Below are 23459 nucleotides of genomic sequence, written 5' to 3'. Positions count from 1 at the left end.
GTGAGCCAGACAGTTGCTGGTGTCATTGACTAAGTTCAAACTTGGGTCACTTGTTACCTTGCCAAACTATAGGCAAGGTAACTATAGGGGGGGGGGGCGCAAACAACCAGAGGTTTGCTGGTTTGAATCCCAAGTCCGATTGGAAAAATCTAGTCATTGTGAACCGGCAAATGGAGGGTTTCTGGTATCTAATCCTAGATGCCATATCCTGTCATAGTGCCCTTGAGAAAGGCACAACCACAAAACGGCTCTAAAGTGTAATATTTTTGTATCTTGGGGGGGGCTAACACAAGTCTTCAGGTCTCATACGAGGTTACTCCAAACTACAGATGTAGGATATTAATTACACCAGTGTAACGGCGTTCTTTTTTTGTTGAAGGAGAGTCGGACCGAAATGCAGCGTGTAAGTTACTCATGTTTATTAATGAAGATAAACGAACGAACTAAACACGAATAACTACATAAATACAAAAACAACAAACAGAACGAAACCTGGTGCACACTACACAGAGACAGGAACAATCACCCACGAAATACAAGGCGAAAACCAGGCTACCTAAATACGGTTCCCAATCAGCGACAACGAGAATCACCTGACTCTGATTGAGAACTGCCTCAGGCAGCCAACCTATTTAACACACACACACCCCTAATCAACTACAATCCCAAACACTACAAACCCCAATACGAAAATACAATACATAATAACCCCATGTCACACCCTGGTCTGACTAACTAATAAACTAAAACACAAAATACTAAGACCAAGGCGTGACAGAACCCCCCCCCCCTAAGGTGCGGACTCCCGAACGCACCTCAAAACCATAGGGAGGGTCCGGGTGGGCGTCTGTCCATGGTGGCGGTTCCGGCTCCGGACATAGACCCCACTTCATAAATGTCATTGTTCCTCCCCTTCGCGTCCATGGATAATCCACCCTAACCGCCGACCATGGCCGAATAGTCCTCACCCAGAACCCTACATAACAGAGGAGCAGCTCGTGACTGAGGCAGCTCGGGACTGAGGGACAGCTCGGGACTGAGGGGCAACTCGGGACTGAGGGGCAGCTCGGGACTGAGGGGCAGCCCAGCACTGAGAGGCAGCCCAGTACTGAGAAAAAGCCCAGTACTGAGAAAAAGCCCAGTACTGAGAAAAAGCCCAGCCAGGCAGTTGAATCCGGCAGATCCTGGCTGACTGGCGGATCCTGGCTGACTGGCGGATCCTGGCCGACTGGCGGATCCTGGCCGACTGGCGGATCCTGGCCGACTGGCGGATCCTGGCCGACTGGCGGATCTGGCAGATCCTGGCTGACTGGAGGATCCTGGCTGACTAGCAGATCTGGCAGATCCTGGCTGACTGGCGGATCCTGGCTGACTGGCAGATCTGGAAGAGTCTGGTTGACTGGCAGATCTGGAAGGGTCTGGTTGACTGGCAGATCTGGAAGAGTCTGGTTGACTGGCAGATCTGGAAGAGTCTGGCTGACTGGCAGATCTGGAAGAGTCTGGTTGACTGGCAGATCTGGAAGAGTCTGGTTGACTGGCAGATCTGGAAGAGTCTGGCTGACTGGAAGAGTCTGGCTGACTGGAAGAGTCTGGCTGACTGGCAGATCTGGAAGAGTCTGGCTGTCTGGCGGATCTGGAAGAGTCTGGCTGACTGGCAGATCTGGAAGAGTCTGGCTGACTGGCAGATCTGGAAGAGTCTGGCTGACTGGCAGATCTGGAAGAGTCTGGCTGACTGGCAGATCTGGAAGAGTCTGGCTGACTGGCAGATCTGGCTGCTTCATGCTGACTGACGGCTCTGGCTGCTCCATGCTGACTGGCGGCTCTGGCTGCTCCATACTGACTGACAGCTCTGGCGGCTTCATGGAGACTGGCAGCTCCTTGCAGACTGGCAGCTCTATGCAGACTGGCAACTCCATGCAGACTGGCAGCTCTTTGCAGACTGGCAGCTCTGGCTGCTCCATGCAGACTAGCTGCTCCATGCAGACTAGCAGCTCAGGCTGCTCTATGCAAACTGACAGCTCTGGCTGCTCCATGTAGACTGGCAGCTCAGGCTGCTCTATACAGACTGGAGGCTCCGGCAGCGCTGTAGAGGAGGAAGGCTGTAGAACCGCTGAACAGACGGGAGACTCCGACAGCGCAGGAGAGGGAGAAAGCGCTGGCTGCGCTGAACAGGCGAGGCGCACTGAAGGCCTGATGCGTGGTGCTGGCACTGGTGGTATTTGGCCGAGGACACGCACAGGAAGCCTAGTGCGGGGAGCTGCTACTGGAGGGCTGGGGTGTGGAGGTGGTACTGGATAAAGGCCAGGCACAGGAAGCCTGGTGCGGGGAGCTACTACCGGAGGACTGGTGTGTGAAGGTGGCACAGGATGGACTGGACCGTGAAGGTGTACTGGAGAGCCTGAATGCAGGACTGGCACAGGACGTGCAAGGCTAGGTAGGTACTCAGGAGGCTTAGTGCGTGAGGCTGGCACACTTTCCACCAGCCGACTAACACGCACCTCAGGACTAGTATGGAGTGCTGACCCAGGTGCCATTAAATCCCCGACACGCTCCGTCGGCCAAATATTATATCTAAAGCACCAAACTAGCAACTCCCTCATTAAACTCTCCTCCAATTTCCCCATTAACTCCTTCACAGTCTCTGCTTCGCTCACCTCCAACACTGGTTCTGACCTCCTCCTTGGCTCTTCACAATAAACAGGGAGAGTTGACTCAGGTCTGTCTCCTGACTCAGCCACTCCCCCTGATAGCCCCCCCCAAAAAAAATTTGGGGCTGCTTTTCGGGCTTCCATCCACGTCGCCGTGCTGCCTCCTCATACTTGCGCCTCTCCGCTTTAGCCGCTTCTAATTCCTCCTTGGGGCGGCGATATTCACCAGGCTGAGCCCAGGGTCCTTTTCCGTCCAGTTCCTCCTCCCATGTCCAATTCTCCAAATGGTGTAGCCTCTCCCACTGAAGCTGCTTCTGTTGCCTTTCGTGTAGCTCCTGTTTCCTCTTCGCCTGCTGCACTTTAGGGCGGCTACACTCCTCTGATTTAGCCCAGGGTCGTCTTCCGTCAAGGATTTCCTCCCATGTCCAGAAATCCTTAAAACGCGGCTCCTCTTTGCGCTGCTCCTGCCTGTTGACACGCTGCTCGGTCCGTGTTTTGTGGGTGATTCTGTAACGGCGTTCTTTTTTTGTTGAAGGAGAGTCGGACCGAAATGCAGCGTGTAAGTTACTCATGTTTATTAATGAAGACAAACGAACGAACTAAACACGAATAACTACATAAATACAAAAACAACAAACAGAACGAAACCTAATACAGCCTGACTGGTGCACACTACACAGAGACAGGAACAATCACCCACGAAATACAAGGCGAAAACCAGGCTACCTAAATACGGTTCCCAATCAGCGACAACGAGAATCACCTGACTCTGATTGAGAACCGCCTCAGGCAGCCAACCTATTTAAACACACACACACCCCTAATCAACTACAATCCCAAACACTACAAACCCCAATACGAAAATACAATACACAATAACCCCATGTCACACCCTGGTCTGACTAACTAATAAACTAAAACACAAAATACTAAGACCAAGGCGTGACAACCAGTTTCTCACAGCAGGAAAATAATCCTGCAGCAACAGGAAATGTGAACTATTGTGTGAATTCTAATTAATATACATTTTTATAGAAAAATCAAGTCAAAAACAAGGTGATCAAATTAAGATCCTATATCTGTACCAAACCACCTCTGTTGCACTTCCAGGCACAGACTAGATTCTAATCCGGGTCTCTCTAACTCTGTCTACCACAAGGTCTCAAGCAAGGTGCTCATCCTGATATATGGGTACTGTGATAGCAAAAAGGCATATTCCAGTTGAACAATGCCCAGGATTCAATTCGAGTCTTGGAAGAGCTGCGTTGTAGCACAGTTGACATTAAAGGTTTGAGCGGACATCTGCAGTGTTTACTGAATCTTCGCGACAAGAGTCAAATTGCCTTTAAATTGTGGATAGTCGAAAAGGGCCGATCGGACTGAATCCCAGCCTAAATTGAACCTGGGGTGGCAGGTAGCCTAGTGGTTAGAGCATTGGACTAGTAACCAAAAGGTTGCAATCTCAAATCCCCAAGCTGATAAGGTAAAAATCTGTTGTTCTGCCCATGAACAAGGCAGTTTAACCTACTGTTCCTAAGCCGTCATTGAATTTTTTTTTCTCAACTGACTTGCCTAAAAATAAATCAAATAAAGTGATGATGTGTTCTATTGAAACTTTAATTTGAAAAATGAATGTCAGGAATGGTTTTGTAAAGGTTTCATGAATGCCAATCTATAATCAAGTGGAGTGTTACCCCGTGTGTGTGTGTGTGTGTGTGTGTGTGTGTGTGTGTGTGTGTGTGTGTGTGTGTGTGTGTGTGTGTGTGTGTGTGTGTGTGTGTGTGTGTGTGTGTGTGTGTGTGTGTGTGTGTGTGTGTGTGTGTGTGTGTGTGTGTGTGTGTGTGTGTGTGTGCGTGTGTGCGTGTGTGCGTGTGTGTGTGTGTTTGTGTGTTTGTGTGTGTACATTTCAATGTGTGCTTGTGATTGCCTCAACATTGTGCACGAATATCCCTAGTATAATGTGCATGAGTTTGTTTGCGTTGTAATTGGCAGTGGGTGGTGATATGTGCATCAAACTGAGGAAAGTATAAGGCTACATAAAATCATTTATTTGGTATGCTATTACTTAATTGAAGTTATTCAATTATTCATCAGAAAAGTTGCTCCTCACTGATTAATGTGATAACCACTTGTTAATGTACTGATGTATTACATTTAGCAGGAAAAGTTCTTATGTTAAAGGTCATCATTTTATTATGTCAACAGGCAAGTTATCTTAACCGTTTCATTCCATAACAAATCTAAAAGCTATTACCAATAGAAAGGTTATTACATTAACGCTGTTCGTACAGTAACCGTTGTTACACAACCCCCGAGTCTACCATAGTTTACATGAAGAGCAGTACATAGTCTGATCTAGTCTGCTGTCTAACATACCATTGCAAGCCTGGCAAGAGGCTGCTATGAGCCTGTCTACTTGGAATCAATTGTCCCTATCCGTGGGAGTGTGCTGAACTATCCAATAACTATGCAATCCTTTGTCATTTCCAGAGATATCCCTTGCAGGGAATGTGTTTTACTGTTTGTGATGCTGTGCAGCTGAAAGTATTGAGAAATATCCCACAGGCATCTATGAAAATCATCATGCATTTATTATTTCCAGGAATCATCTTTTTGAGGAGCACACGGATGCTAAGGCAGGCTTCTAGATGAATTGTGATATTAGTTTGTTGCGTTGTGGAATAAAACTGGGGGAACAGTATAGACCAACACTAGGCCCACATTTCAGGTTTCATGTCCCTGTGCAATACATCTCAAATAACATGTTTAATGTGTTTTCTTCCGTTTCAAATGTAAGTCTTATGTCACTCATAATAATACGTTGTTCCCATATTGCTCTGCTGTTGCATAAACAAATGCCTGTTGGTATTTTGATGTCCCTAACACAAGTGAGACACGTGCAGCAACATGGGGGTGTTACAGCACTCATTGAGTGCCACTGTAAAATGTTGAGTGAGTGAACTGAATGTATTGGGATTAAAACTAAAACCTGTCTGTAGCATCATGATCATGCATAATTACACGCAAACTCCCCTGAGGAAGAATCTTACATTATAAATGAATACATTTCCAGCCAAAGCTCTCTTGTACAAACAGTATGTGGGCTGATCCAGAACAAAACGTGCCTGAGTAACATGCCTCATGTTCTACCGCCAGCTTCCCTCCATGCCTACACCTTGGTCCTGAACCACAACATGGGTTTACATGTTCAAGTTCTACTTAAACTCTTGTAAGAATGTATGTTCTCTCTAGTAAAACAAAGTTGCCATTCTAGAATCAAACTATAGGTTAGGCTATTCTTTGTTCCTTGATTTGGACATTTGCATTGGTAATAACGTAATTATAAGTATATTATTCAATTCAAAAGGCTGGTGTCTTGTATCTGGTTTAAATATCCTCCTTTGTAAAGGAATATATATTTAGAACTGTAACTATGCCCATCCTTGCATGTTCCTTAATTGCCCTGTATATTGTATTAGTCATGGCAATATATGGGTTCCATCCCAGGCCGTATCACAACTTGCTGGGATGGGAAGTCCCATAGGGCAGCGCACAATTATTTTTTATTTAACTAGGCAAGTCAGTTAAGAACACATTCGTATTTTCAATGAAGGCCTAGGAACAGTGGGTTAACTGCCTTGTTCAGCGCAGAATGACAGATTTTTACCTCCTTATAACCTTTCAGTTACAAGTCCAACGCTACCGTGTAGCGTTAGGGGAGGATTTGACCGGGGTAGGCCGTCATTGTAAATAAGAATTTGTTCTTAACTGACTTGCCTAGTGAAGTAAAGGTAAAATAAAATATAAAAAATACAACTGCTCATATATACAGAGGCTGCTTGGACAGATTAGGGTCGCGCGCTGCGCGCTCTCGAAATAGGAATTCACAAACCTCAACTGCGGATATTTTTTTTTGAGTATGTGCCTACTGCCCGGGGCGCCAACGCAATCTGCACGGCGTAATGTTGTGAATGAGGGATAGAATGACGTCAGTAGCCCAATGTCAACAATGTAGCCATTCAGAGTAGGCGTTCCATTCGAGTGTAATAAACAGCGGAGACGGAGCAGCACGCTGCACAGGATCATCACACACACTGACATTTGCTGAAGAAGAAGAACAACACTTTTTATAACCACAAAACTTAATTTAAAAAATAAAGAAATAAACGAATAGTGTAAAGTAAAGGTATTCTCCCTGCAGTCGGGGGCTTTAGGAAACTGCAAGGAAGTCACCATGTGATAAAAATTATTTGGTAAACGGACAAAAAGGTTGGATTACAAGAAAACAAGCGAAAGTTAAAAGGTGAGCTGCATGCATATTTCAACCTTTTTACTGAAATGTGTTATCGAATGTCTTAATTATTTAATTATTGTGCAAGTGCTCGAATAGACTATATATAGTATGTTTATAACGGCGAATGGAGTTCCAAACTTATACGGTGAGAGGACTGTTCATGTTTGGAGTTCGAAGATATGAAAACCTCTCCAAAATAATACATGCGTAAATCTCCAACACTTGGCGGCATGCATCTGATCATTTTTGTCTGGTTGTAGCTATTAGCCTAGTTTTGATTGTGAACACTCGTTTTAAGAGTGAAACATAAGGCTATACCACATCCTGTTATGATCTGAGTCAGTCCGATTTGCGCTCCCTCCGATTTGAGCGTAGTGAATGCATTGCTATCCTGGAGGAGGAGGAGGAACGTCTGGGTTAGGCATGACTCTTGTTTTCGCTGAGATAAAAGAAGCTGTCACTTGCAAAGGCCTTAACCGTTTAATGGGCCATGGCGAAGGCAAATACCCCCAGTCCGAATTCCCGCCCTCATTCACTGCAGAAATGAACTCGGGGTGATTCAAATGTGCAATGCAATTAAATTTACGAGTATAGCTTACACATTAACGATTAGGCTACTCTAACTGACAAATTCCATTGACGGTAATAATGATTATGATTAGTATCATTATTGTTAGGCTAGTATTATGTTATTTAGTAATTATATTATATTTTTTAAAGCTACCCAATGTGCTCCTGCGACGAATCGGATGTTAAAAAATAATTTACTCGCATACATTTTACAGTGTAACTTGTTGCTTTTGAGTAACAAAAGCAATTTGGCAACAGTTGGCTGAACTGCACTCATGTAAAACTAGTATCCATATTATACTACAACCACCCCATTAATCCACAGAAAATCAGCGAAATATTTGCTGTGTAAGGACTGCGAGCTTTATTTGGTTCAGCAGCCAATGCAATCGGCTCAATAGCCCGAGGGTGCCATTTAAAGAGCCAGAACATATATTTCAGTGAAACCGGGGGAATGTGATCCCCCCTCTCCATATTTGCATTATAGTCCTAACTCAAGTTTAATTGAGGTTACATGTGTTTACAATAGTTCATATCCTCAGCCTGGTCTCATAGCAGCCCATCATTTCCTACAGCAATGTGGTTTGAAAAACGATATACTGTATACCCTACCTGCCACAAAAGCTTCGCCTTTACTCACGGACGGTCCTCGTGCTTTGTCATCGCTCACTTTGCATTGGCAACAATGCGGAGGGCATTATTGCCGTTATACATATTTAGCCTATTTCCCATAATTTCATGATTTCTATTCAATGTTTTTATTGACGTTTTAATTGACGATGGGATAATTGGTGCAGTGACTTAGCGGCTTTGTTTGTCCTCATCTTGAAATCACCGACGGACAGCGGCTCTGATCAGTCCATTAGGCTACTACTATCTCTCTCGCATGCTGTGCAAAGGCGACGACGTTTGCTGCGCTCGGCTGTGATAAGAAAGTGTCGTGTTCTCTCCGCGACGCACATTTAGGCAATCTGGGATTACGATGCGTTGGCAATTTCCAAAGAATGACACCATAGCCTTACAAAACAACTACATCTTCATCTCTAACATCGGCCATGTGTTGTCAAATGAGAATATGTCTGGAAAAATAAGCGTTGCGTTTCAAATGAACGATGTTGACATTTTAATGTGTTCCGCAGTTTGTAGCCTATAGCAGTGTGACATGCACCTAGAGGATCAAGACATTCCTTTGTCTACTAGTGCATTTCAACCTTACTGCTCATGGCACAACAGTGACTGATTGTGCCATGAATATGCGCGTTGAAAATATGTTTTCAGTGATCATTCATGATTTGGACTGATGTATGTCATTTTGAAAACTAATTTCCCATTAAATTGAGCCTCAACGCTTGAGAAGGCAATAACACCATTATAACTCATAGGCCTAGGTATGGGCTATCTAATTGGATTACATTTCCTCTGTTCTTGAACCAAGAAACACAACAGTAGAACATATACACTTTAAAACTATGCTTCTATCCCATTGGTGTAATTGATGCGCATTTTATCAATCAATATGGCAATGCACGCTATGTAGCACTTGTGTAATCATGTGCTACAGATATGATGCCATTGTTCTGCCGTCTTTATCTTCTGTACATGCGCACGCTTCCCCTATTAGTGTCAGTGTATGCTTCACTTACCCAGTGAATCTGAATCTATCATTTGAGGCATTGACAGTGAACCTTGGCTGGATATAGTATATGATGCAATATCACACCAACAACCTACATCAGACATTATATAGCCAATTTTTTTGTGTGTGCTTTTATGAATTTGTTTTGGTTGGAACATTTCTTTCCTTTGTACGTTTTTTGTTGTTGCATTATTGTAACTGTTTTCAACAGCATCATTTTACAGTCAAAGTAATTATGAGAGTCAGTTGCTTCTATTACCTAGAAGACAAAGAAGAAAAAAGCACATACCTTATATTCCAATATTATCATAAAATCCAAGTTTCCCTCACAACTCACCGTTTATCACATAATGACAGACATGATGACTGGTCAATGTCCCTCTCATGCAGGGATAGACTATTAGGGAAGTTGTCTGAATTTGACTGTCCCCGTCTCAAATGACACCCTTTTCCATACGCAGTGTACTACATTTGACTTACCTTTGACCTGATCAAATGTCGTGCACAATGTAGGAAACAGGGTGCCATTTGTGACGTAAACAGATTGTTTGAGGATCCACACATAATGAGTCCCAGTAGGGTTCCCTCCCAGCGCCTAACCACCGCTGAAATCCCACACTTGAACAAGATCTCTTCACCTGACACTGTTTGTCCCTCCCATGCAGCCTTTCCATTCTCATTCCACGTCCTTAAACACAGAAGTACCAGGCCTCCATACTAACTTATACATACTAACTCATACATACTAACTCCTCTTTGTGTTTCCTTTGCTTTGTGGTAATCAGCCTCAACTGTGTTCCAACAATAATGGTGTCTTATGTTGCCATGTTAGCAATGCCCTGTACCTTGCATGTAGAGGGAGAGTAGCAACAGTGCTGAACTTTCTCCATTTATAGACAATTTGTCTTACCGCAGACTGATGAACATCAAGGCTTTTAGAGATACTTTTGTAACCCTTTCCAGCTTTATGCAAGTCTTCTGATATCTCTTTTGTTTGAGGCATGGTTCACATCAGGCAATGCTTCTTGTGAATAGCAAACTCACATTTTGTGAATGTTTTTTATAGGGCAGGGCAGTTCTAACCAACATCTCCAATCTCGTCTCATTGATTGGACTCCAGGTTAGCTGACTCCAGACTCCAATTAGCTTTTGGAGAAGTCATTAGCCTAGGGGTTCACATACATTTTCCAACCTACACTGTGAATGTTTAAATTATGTATTCAATATCATTTGTGTGTTATTTGTCTATTGTTGTGAATTAGATGAAGATCAGAGCAAATTTGATGACCAATTTATGCAGAGATCCAGGTAATTCCAAAGGCTTCACATACTTTTTCTTGCCACTGTAGATATTAGGTATATTATGCACATGAATGGAACTGTCTGTAGGAAAATAAATAAGTGTTTTTTTTACAAGGGAACAATCAAAAGGCAAATGAAATGTATCTGTCTTGAGCAAGTTTTCACACATACAACTTTGTTTTCGGCATCATTAAAGGGGCAGTCTGTAGCTGCTACATACATTTTTTGACATATAAATTATGAATGCTATATAATTATAGATGTATCATGAGTTTAGTTCAACTGTCACACCCCATCAGAACCCAAAATATAAGCTTGTTTAACTCAAATGTATGTAAACATTGTCAATGTCAACAAACCCTGTAATAGCCTCAAAATGTGCTTGTAATCATTTAAAACATAGAATAAAACTATAATTTTGATATCTTGGATGGTCAGTCCTTGCATCCATAGCTCTGACTATGAATGTGATAGTGGTTACATTTTCTCCAGGCCCATCCTTCAGCTTTTTACCAAAACAAAGGCGGGGATTCCCTTTTTTAAATGTTTCAACTGCGGATTGCCACGCTAATGGGTTGTTCTTATCCCTCCAGGCATTTTAAGTAACCCCTACCAGCAAAAACTCAACATCTCTAATCACAGTCTTGAGTACGAAAAAAAAACGTGTTCCCATAGTTCACCTACGTCAGCACAAAGGCATGTTTGTTATACTGGGCTCCAGCCAGTGGGAGCCATAGATGGGACAGCACTGCTGGGAGAACTCTAAGATCATGCAACTCAGGCCAAGGGCTTTTATTTCTCTCTCTCTCTCTCTCTCTCTCTCTCTCTCTCTCTCTCTCTCTCTCTCTCTCTCTCTCTCTCTCTCTCTCTCTCTCTCTCTTTCCTGGGTGTTTTGTTCCTCCTCTCCCACTATCCGGGGCAGTGATGCTTACTGACCATGTGAAATCAGACTTCATTATCGTGCCAGATCCAGCTCCATCTGCGGTTGCAATGACATGAAACATGAAATGGCCATGAAACAGCCCTGTGTTGCCTGCCCCTCACTGTGTTCCCTTCCAGTTCACTGCACCTATCCGGTGTATGTGACAGTAAAACATATCACAGACAGAGTGCCAAAAACACATCACATGCAAAACGCTACAGGCACGATACTGATTGCTCTGTTTTGCTTGGAGTTTTTATACTGCCTGCGAGAGATTATCAAGACCCCTAAATAACCCCGGTGACTGTGTCATCAGACTGTCTGTGATCATCTGCTGTATTTTCCACCAGGATGAGAGTGACTGACTAGATCACCTCAGAGCCCCACCACGTGGACCCAGGCCTTGACGCAGACAGTTAACTTAATGCTCATTAGGAACCCATCCCGTGATCATCCATTACTTTTTAATTGTGCAAAACGGATTTCAGCAAACTAACTTACTCACATTTGGTCTGAATTGGGCTTAAGTGAAAACAACAGAGACTAGGGACGATGGATGGAACCACTAGTCACATAAAATAATAGACATCCAATGAAGTGAATCACTCAAGGAGAAATAGTAATGAGGCCTTTCAGATCACTTTGCAGTGATGTCTTTGTTCAGAAGTTAATTGAAAGACGCCACCGTGTTTGATCACTTTCCCTAATGGGCGCTCGGCATGGCTGTGTGCTTGGAGGTGCTGTGTGCTTGGAAGTGTCCTCCTCACATTGCTGGATCCTCTGGTTTCCTTTGTGAAGCGTAGAGGGGGCTGGGGGAGTGTGAGAAGCGGGCGTGGTAAAGCCTACACAGCTGCCATTTGGACACGGTGAGCCTCTCACAGAAAAGGCGCCAGCATAGGAGTGTTCTCGCGCTCTCTGGTGAGACAAGACTATGCCAAGGAGTGGGCTTGCAGTGCTCTCAGCCTCAAGTGTCACTGAAGAGCCTCAATGATCAGCTCTTATCTGAGGGCAAAGGCATGAGTATCATGCCAAAGGAGTCCCTTTCAGCTCCTGCTTGACAGTACGACTGTTGTTGTATTGGTGATGGGATACCAGTGTGCTTCTTAAATGGGAAGTCAATACCAACACCTGCATTTCCTGTCCAGTTCCATTGAAATCAAACCCCTTTTTTCGGTTCCACTTGTAGATTTATAGCAATGGCGTTCAGTGTCACTGTCAATGTCTGTTTTAAATATGTTTTCACACCATTGTTTTCTGTGCATTTGCTCATTTGTAGATCTTCTTATGGTATCACGTGCGAGTGCCTGGCTACATGTCTTAAAATTGAGCATTTAAATGTAGGCTGTGCATGTTTTCACCAGCCCTGCCACTGTGTGTGGTCCTCTCCTCTTAAGCATCAGAGGACTTGAGTGACGTACGTGATGCAAGTGATTTTTTTCTGTAGTTGACTTGGAAATGGCGGCATAGGAACCACATCAAGAGCCTCAGCTGGGCCTATTTGTCTGACTGTGTCAGCAGCACAGTTACAGTCCAACATGCACCAGGCAGGCATTGGTTCTTTACCAGAACCACATCCAGCTAAGGAACGGCCAAAGAGCAAATGCACCAGTGTGTCATGGGAGTAGTTGTATAATTTAGATGACAAATCCATGTCTGCATTTTGTTTAGTTTCCTAAGCCTTTGTTAGTGTTCCTGTTCTATATTTAGAGCAAAGCAAAACACCCAGTTCTGTTCCAGGTGTTGTCTACTCCCTTGGGGGCCTTCCTCTCATATAGTGGTGATGACATGCATGTTACACACCTTATCAAATTAGGGATGTTTTGCTGTGAATTTGAGCCAGAAGAACTGGATCTTGTCTGCAGGGTGTTTGTGTTGTGTATGGGGAACGCAATAGATCATACTCCTCCTAGTTAAATTTAGAGCCATCCCCTCCCGCCTGTCAGCATTTTCCATCTGCAGCAGCTGAGTCAAATGCGGAGGCGAACCGGAGCCCCTCTGACCAATGACCGACCACTCACTCATCCACCTAGTCAACCTCCCATTACTAAACCAACCAACTTACACTGCCTTACTTTCAGCTCCTAGTGGAGCAGAGGAGCTCAACAGTCCGATTTACGGCATCTAGACGTTTTATTAATCACTTGCCTGCCTGTCTCTAACTTACTCAGCGCGTCCTCATTCACAACTTGTTTTACACTGCTAATGCTTTCCTCTTCAATAGTTCTGCGAGGGCTACTCTTCTTTTTGTGAAGGTTACCCTCTATCTCTGTCGGACGCTAACTGATTGTGTGGTGGCCACAGCCTGACACGATGTCAGGACAAACGAATTCTGTTCTGTTGTCTTCCTATTTAGCCTGAGGTCATATCCTTGCTGTTATCCCTGTGACAATCTCTTTTGTTCTGCTGGTGTTCAGCATTATACAGGACGTATTGTTGTACAGAGAAATGTGCAGCACATCAATGAGGGGTGTGCCAGAAAGCTAATGTGTGGGCTTTAAGTAGAGTTAAGCTGTATCTCTGCACAGGGTCTACACAAACCTGTGAGGGAGGACATACAGTCGGAGTCACACGAGTGGCACACACAAAGCACATCAACTATTGCATGTCAACATCATGCTTTGTCGTAATATACAGTGGCTTGCGAAAGTATTCACCTCCTTTGGCATTTTTCCTTTTTTGTTGCCTTACAACCTGGAATTAAAATAGATTTTTTGGGGGGGGTTGTATCATTTGATTTACACAACATGTCTACCACTTTGAAGATGTTAAATTTTTTTTTTTATTGTGGAACAAACAAGAAATTAGACAAAAAAACTGAAAACTTAAACATGCATCACTTTTCACAGCTGCAAGTCTCTTGAGGTGTGTCTCTATAAGTTTGGCACATCTAGCCACTGGGATTTTTGCCCATTCTTCAAGGAAAAACTGCTCCAGCTCCTTCAAGTTGGATGGGTTCCGCTGGTGTACAGCAATCTATAAATCATATCACAGATTCTCAATTGGTTTAAGGTCTGGGCTTTGACTAGGCCATTCCAAGATGTTTAAATGTTTCCCCTTAAACCACTCGAGTGTTACTTTAGCAGTATGCTTAGGGTCATTGTCCTGCTGGAAGGTGAACCTCCGTCCCAGTCTCAAATCTCTGGAAGACTGAAACAGGTTTCCCTCAAGAATTTCCCTGTATTTAGCGCCATCCATCATTCCTTCAATTCTGACCAGTTTCCCAGTCCCTGCCGATGAAAAACATCCCCACAGCATGATGCTGCCACCACCATGCTTCATTGTGGAGATGATGTTCTCGGGGTGATGAGAGGTGTTAGGTTTCCGCCAGACATAGGGTTTTCCTTGATGGCCAAATAGCTCAAGTTTAGTCTCATCTAACCAGAGTACCTTCTTCCATATGTTTGGGGAGACTCCCACGTGCCTTTTGGCGAACACCAAACATGTTTGCTTATTTTTTTCTTTAAGCAATGGCTTTTTTCTGGGCACTCTTCCGTAAAGCCCAGCTTTGTGGAGTATACAGCTTAATGTTTCCTATTGACAGATACTCCAATCTCTGCTGTGGAGCTTTGCAGCTCCTTCAGGGTTATCTTTGGTCTCTTTGTTTCCTCTCTGATTATAGATAATGTTAAAAGTGCAAATCTAAAAAATATGATATTGTAAAATGTAATTTGAGTGATGCAACAGACCTGCAAAATCTCAAATGAACAGTCCACAGGCATACTGTCAATATTTCCGTAATCTTCATTTCACCAGAGAATGGTATTAGGTGAGGTATTCCTTCACTTCATTCACCTTGGCAACCGATGTCATCATCGGATTCCTCACAATCCTGCCAACAGCAATTCTTCCGTAAAAGAATTGGATATTTTTTCCATGTGTGTTCTCTCTCTCACCGAGCCTTATTAAATTACAAGGGTTTTGTCGTCGTTGTCAGTCATTTAAAATAATATAGGTTGATACCTGAGTGAACCCGAGTCCCAGGGTGGCTAGAGGGCCCAACGTTTCCTGCCAGGATAATTTTGTTTCCCCCCTTTTCCTGTTTCTCTCCTTAGTCGATGGGGGGGGGGGGCAGCAGTCTTTCAAGCATTGGAGGGTGGAAGGTATTTAAAACAATCAGTGGAGTCCTGGTAAGGGGAGTGAGATCATTGTTATAGTGAGTGAGGGAGGGAGAGTAGAGGGAGAGCTGGGATGATCCCGTGGCAGTCTGTTGTTGTCTGTCTGCCAGACCCAGGCCCAGGGCAAGTCAGCCGTTACTGTGAACTCTGAGGTAACCCTTGGCTTTGGCAAAGGTTACCATTCCTTCTAGACGTATTTATTAGTACTGCTTAGCATATCAGAACAGCTCGCCCGAAAAACAAAATATTCCCTGTGTGTGTGTGTGTGTGAGGGGATGTTAACACAGAGCTCCAACATCTGTGTCTGATGATTTACGCTGTATGAATAATTATTTATTTTTTCTTTCTCGAATGAGTCCCTTTCTCCAGGGTCAAGATAAACAAGTCAGGACATAATAATGATTATCTATGAATCAGCTTAATGGAACTTCTCTTTATTTGTTTTCATGTGTAGGCTACTTCATTGATTTGCCCCTGCAATTATACAAGTATAACCATTTTGTACTTAGAATCATGCAGTTACTGTCAGTTATTCTAAAAAATGTTTGAAATGTGTTTTATTACGGTCAAAATACAAGTTCCAAAAATATAGAACAATATTTTAATTGAAATCATTGAAATCGAAGCAGTGGAGTGTAAAAGTAGACAAACACGTACGTAGTGTGGTTTTGGGTATGGTGCAGCTGTAGACCTAGCTAGTGTTTATGAGACTGGTGGGTGTTGGGGATCTTCATCCTGTGAGACTTGCACAGGTGGTTGGGAGGAGGGCGGAAAGAGAGGAGGTGGGCGTGGAGGAGCAGGGGCGTAGTGCCCACTTCCTGTTGAAATACTGTAAACCAGTTGGCTCACGACCAGATCAACAGGATTTGCCTTGCGGTGGCAGCTCTCTCTCCGCCTCACAATAGGCTGCCATTGGTGGAGGAGCTTTGTGTGGTGGTGTGGCTAGTTGTGCCTGTTTCTTGTGTGTGGTGTGTTTTCTCAATGACAAAAAAACAAAAGTGTAGCAAAGAAAACACATTTGGAACAGAACATTCAACTCTCCCATAAAGAAAAAGAATAGCAAAGAGTATACAATTACAATTTGCGTGTGTGTTTTAAAAGAGAGAGTGAAAGTTAGAACGACGGATAAAAGGGATGGATTTTCCATTTCGTTTTTCACACTTGTGTAATGGAAAACATTAAAGTATGGCTCAGTAAAATTCACAATGGAGTTTGACATTTGGAATGTAGCTCTAACTGTACAGAGTATTCCTAACGTGGCTACTATTACCATCCTATAACATGCATTAAAAACTGGGTGGTTCGAGACCTGAATGCTGATTGGCTGACAGTTGTGGTATATCAGACTGTACACGGGTACAACAAAACATTTATTTGAACTGCTTTAATTATGTTGGTAACCAGTTCATAATAGCAATAAGGCACCTCGGGGGTTTGTGATATATGGCCAATATACCACACCCCCTCGAACCGTATTGCTTAAATATGAATAGACTGAACCAAGAATTCTCAATAATGATCATTGAGAAAGTTACAGACGCACAAATATCATACCCCCAAGACATGCTAACCTTTCACCATTACAATAACATGGGAGGTTATCATTTTTGGGGGTGGTATTATATTTGTGTCTCACTCATCATTATTCAGCAGGGGCGGCAGGTGGTTAGAGTGTTGGGCCAGTAACCGAAAGGTTGCTAGATCGAATCTCAAGCTGACAAGTTCAAAATCTGTTGTTCTGCCCCTGAACAAGGCAGTTAACCCACAGTTCCTATGTTGTCATTGTAAATAAGAATTTGTTCTTAACTGACTTGCCTAGTTAAATCAAGGTTAAATAAAAAATAAAATTCACAATTCATTCAGGATTTTCCATAATCATGGTAGCATCCACATTAATGTAGAAGTGTTTAGAAACATATTCTATTCTTATTTACAATAAAAGTACTCCAATATTACACAATGCATTATTTACCATTCATTTTTATCGGGCACAAAGTAATCTGAAACACAACCAAAATAAACAGCAAATGCATCCAACAAGTGTGTAGGGTAAATTGCGTGCTATGAATACGGGACCAAACACTTAACTTTGACCTTCTTTAATATACATATACGTATATTTGTCCCAATATATTTGGTTCCATACAGAAAGTACTGTAATTTCTAAATGGTTAACCCGATATGGATGAAAATACCCTCAAATTAAAGCTGAGCATCTGCACTTTAACCTCATATTGTATCATTTCATATCCAAAGTGCTGGTGTACAGAGCCAAAACAACAACAAATGTGTCAATGTCCCAATACTTTTACTCACTGTAGATGCCTATTTGACCTAAATATACAGAACAAAAATATAAATGCAAAATGCAACAATTTCAAAGATTTTACATAATTACAGTTCATATTAGGAAATCAGTCGTTTTAAATAATTTCATTAGGCCCTAATCTATGGATTTCACATCACTGGTCCCACCCACTTGGGAGCCAGGCCCACCCACTGTTGGAGGTGGCTTATGGTAGAGAAAATTAGCATAAGAAAACAGCTCTAGTGGACACCTCTGCAGTCAGCATGCCAATTGCACACTCCCTCAAAACTTGAGACATCTGTGGCATTGTGATATGTGACAAAATGGCACATTTTAGAGTGGCCTTTTATTGTCCCGGGCACAAGGTGCACCTGTGTAAGGATCATTTGCACTAACGACAAATGATTGCATCTTGTTATTATATTTAGCTACCTGTTTTATTTGTTATGAATAAGAGGGTCATCATACATTCCCCATTTGTACAAGGCTACGGGGCTACTTTTGCATTCTTGCAGTGCAATACTTCAACCACTACAAACTGTGCGTACGCATGGTCTAAAGTTTGCGGGAGGATAAGCACATTCTCACGTCAAGTACGTTTTTTATAAACACTAACCTCTATGTGAAAAACTGGCACGCATGTTTTGTGGCATGTTTTGTGCGTTCACAACATTTATACATGAGGTCCCAGGCGTTTACATTTGTTAGATGACATAACAATAGAGTTCTTTGGCCACGCACCACAGTGTTGTGTTTGACATCGAAATAAGAACGCATGAGCATAAAAGAACCCCATACCTACTGTAAAATATGGTGGTGGATCTTTGATGTATGTATGTTTTTAGATAAAATAGGATGTTGAAGGATGTTGCTTGGAAAACCACCCCCATTGTTACAAATGTTAATGTTCCCTTTTGAGTCTCTTTTAGTCCACACAATTAATAAATGTTCATGTATTTATCTACATACACTACTGTTCAAAAGTTTGGGGTCACTTAGAAATGTTCCGAAATGCAGTGTAGACGTTGTTAATGTTGTAAATGTTGTAAATGACAATTGTAGCTGGAAACGGCAGATTTTTAATGGAATATCTAAACAGGCCTACAGAGGCCCATTATCAGCAACCAGGACAAGTACATTAGCATCTAGTTTGAGAAACAGACGCCTCACAAGTCCTCAACTGGCAGCTTCATTAAATAGTACCTGCAAAAACACCAGTCTCAACATCAACAGTGAAGAGGCGACTCCGGGATGCTGGCCTTTTAGGCAGAGTTGCAAAGAAAAAGCCATATCTCAGACTGGCCAATGAAAAGAAAAGATTAAGATGGGCAAAAGAACACAGACACTGGACAGAGGAACTCTGCATCCTGGAGTCGCCTCTTCACTGTTGACGTTGAGACTGGTGTTCTGCGGGTACTATTTAATGAAGCTGCCAGTTGAGGACTTGTGAGGTGTCTGTTTCTCAAACTAGACACTAATGTACTTGTCCTCTTGCTCAGTTGTGCAACAGGGCCTCACACTCCTCTTTCTATTCTGGTTAGAGACTGGCAGTCACAGCATTCAACCCACATATTGCATTTAATGTCTAAAATAATTATCCTAACCCAAAATCAAAATCTGTGATAATTAAAAAAAAATATATCGAACCGAAACCGAACCGACTTCAAAATGCACTAATTGCTCAGCACTACTTTGAACACAATGGAGGATAGTTTTAGATGAATTAACTTGATAATTCTGTCGTATAATCAATTCTCAGTTGTATCTATGGCCACGTCAATAGCATTTGCTCTTTTCTCCCACTCGTTCTGTAGACAATAGCTCCTCTTGCCGTGTTTTTTCCATCACCGACAGTGAGAATCTGGATCGATAGTGCCGCCTGCACAAAAGGCTTTAAGATGGATAAGGTTCAGATGGATTACTGTTGCGCCGCATCTCTTTCATCTTACTCTCAGACGCTGTATTTATAGGGGAGGAAGCAAATTAGTCCTAATCATAATTAGCATCCACTTTTAGGTTAGCTTAGCGTTCTCTTACTGTATTCATAATTGACATTGTGTCATCTGTTTGAACAGGGTAATGAGTAGCCATGAAGCATTGTGAAGTCAGTGTGATTCATCAATAGATTGCTATCAATCCAGAGGACTGAGCCCCAGTAAACTACGCCATACTACTATACGTTTGCAGCTCTTTAAGCACCTTTCTTGGGTCAGTGGTTTGATTATCATGCACAGTCCAATTTATAGAGTAGTATTGCGTTTTATACAAGCTTCTTCAATTTGATTTGCCGCCTGTTTGGTGGACATCAAAGTTAGAACTGTTAGCAGATCAGATCTTTTGTTGTTATGATGTGATGATGGTGCAGATTTTATCAGGTTTTTGTTTGAAGGGTAAATTGTGGCGTAACATAAACTATGTAGGCACATCTGTGCTTCGTGACCTATATGTGCGCTTGTGTTTGGAATGTTTTATTTCAGTTGTGATAAGATAGTTAGATTGACATCACACATATTTGGTTGTGAGTCTTTGCCATTGGTCTGGGCCATAAGCCAATGGGAAGTGCTACTGCGAGGAGTTCTGTGTGTGTGTGTGTGTGTGTGTGTGTGTGTGTGTGTGTGTCTGTGTGTGTGTGTGTGTCTGTGTGTGTGAGAGTGATACATGATGCCCACACTACAGACCCCTGAGCTGCCAATCAAATGACTGGCATAACACCTTTACATAGCAGTGCGACTGGTGTTATAGAGTCACTGCTGCTGGTGAATGACTTGTTACTGATTACTAACACCATGGACGACAAACCTGTAAGTAACCGATGTTCTCAAAGTAACATTTATGTTTGTTAAGGAAGCTGTTTTCATGTTATACAGCAAAGTATTTTGTGGTCACAAATGCTACTTTTTATTGCTACTTTGGCAAGAACGTCTATCGACTATTTACCACTTATCTAGTATTATGTTTATAAAGTCATATTCATCAGCACACGTTACTTGCTAGATATACGTTTCTTTGGGTTTACTTTTCCCCGCCATGTTTTTGAACTGCGTAGTAAGAAAGATGTCCTCAGTTGCTTAGCTTATGGACCATATCAGAAGTAATAGAAGAAAATAGACAGGTCTATCTCAACCTAATTCACGGAGCCCTGGTTTACGGCAAAGCTGGGAGGAGAGACGTTGAGCCACAAAACTCTTTAAGAAATCCTTGGAGTCGGATGATTGTAGTCTCTAGGAATTATACCCCAAGTTGAACTGTGTTGTCAACTGTTAGTTGACAGAGTTCACTGCAACACATTTTCAGCCAGACTAAATATATTTAAGCGATCCAATTTATTTATAAAAAAAATTGCTACGGAAATAAAGCTTCCTTTTGTGACTTCCTCTGCAGGTGCTAGAATTTTGGCCGTAGCCAAATATATGTAGAAACATTTAACAGAAACAACAATTCATTCATATACTTTTCCCAATTCACTCTTTTTAAATATTTCAATTCCAATATAAGATCCCATTGAATGTATATGTATGTGTTGTAAAAATAATGGCAAAGTCTGTACAATTAGTAGCGCAATGGATCATTGTGTCTCACTGCTGTTAGTCTCATATACAAGGTTTGTAGCTTAGAGCTAATGCTAATGGTTATAGTAGGAGTACAACCCAGAAGAGTGCTTAGCCTCGGACCACCTGGATGGCATCTAGGCAGCAATGTAACATGGCTAAGACCTGCTCAGAGTACATGCTAGTGTCTTAGGATCAGTGGCAAGGTCTGTCTCAACCCAAATGTCCTGATTCATTTTTATTTATTCCATGATGCCTATCTTGCAAAGCAACCTTTTGGGGGGGGGCTAATTCAACCGTATAGTTCAAGAGCAGATGCCTCTCTCTGTTAAAGGGACATTAACCAATGCTTGGATTCCTTGAATGTCTCACAATTATCCACATGCACTACAAGCAAGCAGTCTTGCTCCCATAGTGCACCTATTCTCATCCAGCATGGGGAAGGCAGTGAAAGAAGCCATTGTTTGTGTCACTCTGAGGCATGTTGCATGTAGGTGTGACACTGAGAGAGAGATATGATGCCATTTTATACATTGGGAATATCTTTGAATTGTATGAGAACAAATGCGTTTTATAACCGGCTTCAATTTGAGAAAGGCAAAGTAGTTTAAATAAAGTTGTATTCATTCCAAATATCATGGCATGCAAATATCACTAATAAGTAGGATAATTTAAAGTTACAATATTGTAAGATAAAATTAATGGACACACTCAGTTCCCTCTTTAAAACCAAGAGCATAGCAAAATTAGAATTGTTATATTTCATCGTTACGCAGAAGAAATGGCTCATACTATAACATGACTCAGTGCTCATTGTTTACGGGTTGGAGAATAAACTCGACCTCCGGAGTGTGATTTAGATGTCTATTGAATCTATTGAATCAAGTCTTCTGCTAAACAAATGGCTTTCAGGGATTCTCTCTCCCTCTGTCTTCCCTTTCCTTCAGAAGGCATTGATTGATGTAAAGTAAACTGCACCTGTCAAGGTTTGATTTCTCACTTGGATTTTTCTGGCGTGATGTAATGTTTTCATGATCCTTTACATGGTAAGATGTCATGTATAGCAGCGCTGACATAAAAAAAAAAAAAAAAAAAAGAATACCTCTATCTGAAAAGGCAGGATCCCAGGTCTTTTCAGGGTTGTCTATGCCTCACAGATAACATTAGCCCCATTTAGACATTGTGGAACACTTTATATCAGCGAGACAAAGGCATTTGTGAGAATGTTTTTGTTTTTGTTGTTTCCATTGGAAGCCGAGCCTCTCAGAAAGACGGACAGTATGTTTTCAGTGGCTGTTGTTCAGCATCTTGTCTGGAGTGCTCCATTTGTATCAGCTATATAGTCACCGCGCAAGAGACTCCACGCAAGAGTGTAAATGCCAGAAGAAAAAAAACGTCTGTATCTGTCCCAGAGAGGCCTATTTGTAACACCTACTGTGCCACTTATCGCCTCTTGCCATTTAGGTATTTTGTTAGGTGAGGATGATGTTTCAGGATGCTCTTGGGTAGCCTGGCCTATGAGGCGAAATGAGGTAGAATCTCGTCACAACAATCCATCTTGTGACTGTGTGCGTGTGTGTTTGCTGTGCAAGGTGAACCCGACATCCGGGACTGACCTGTTGCAAAGCTGAAAATGCACTCATTTCACAGCCTGTGCCACTACCAGCGTTGTCACTGCATCTGCAATTCCAAATAGAAACCAGATGGCAGTCTGGAACACCCGTGCAGACCTCATAGGAGCTGAACATATATGGTAAACAGCTATGAAATTATTTAAAGGAGCTCCACGTCAGGACATTCCTCATTGCATTAGCAGCACTTACGTCTCTTGCTCAGCGCCAGGACTGCTACTCCTCACACTTAAGACTTAAGACTTAAGACTGTTCCGATTGATGGCCGGATGGGGGGACTTCAGTTCTCTCTCAGAGCCCAGAGAAAGTATGGCCTGTCTATCTGCTGTGTTTGTGTTTGTTTCGGTTGGATTCTGGAGGCTGGCTCTGAGTTTGCTGCTCTGTTTTGGAGTGATGTCTCTTTTATAAATTTGGAGTGGGAATGTTTACAGGAGGGGTAAATGGGGAGAGTGAGTGAAAGCACAGGAATTCCCTCTCACTTTGGC

The 23459-nt window shown here is 42.7% G+C and overlaps 1 protein-coding gene across 3 annotated transcripts in view; it reads left to right on the top strand.

The window, feature by feature from the left end:
• Nucleotides 1-6668: 6668 nt before the first annotated feature.
• Nucleotides 6669-23459, top strand: part of LOC135557489 (transcription regulator protein BACH2-like) — a 110031-nt gene continuing 93240 nt past the window's right edge. For all 3 annotated transcript variants that reach the window (XR_010458215.1, XR_010458214.1, XM_064990776.1), the window contains exon 1: nucleotides 6669-6951. The gene's annotated coding sequence lies outside the window, so the exon portion shown is untranslated. The remainder of the gene's footprint in view (nucleotides 6952-23459) is intronic.

Source organism: Oncorhynchus masou, chromosome 16 (assembly GCF_036934945.1).
Source record: "Oncorhynchus masou masou isolate Uvic2021 chromosome 16, UVic_Omas_1.1, whole genome shotgun sequence".
NCBI lineage: Eukaryota > Metazoa > Chordata > Actinopteri > Salmoniformes > Salmonidae > Oncorhynchus > Oncorhynchus masou.
Note: the sequence above shows the minus strand (reverse complement) of the source record. Positions and strands in the feature narration are given on the sequence as shown.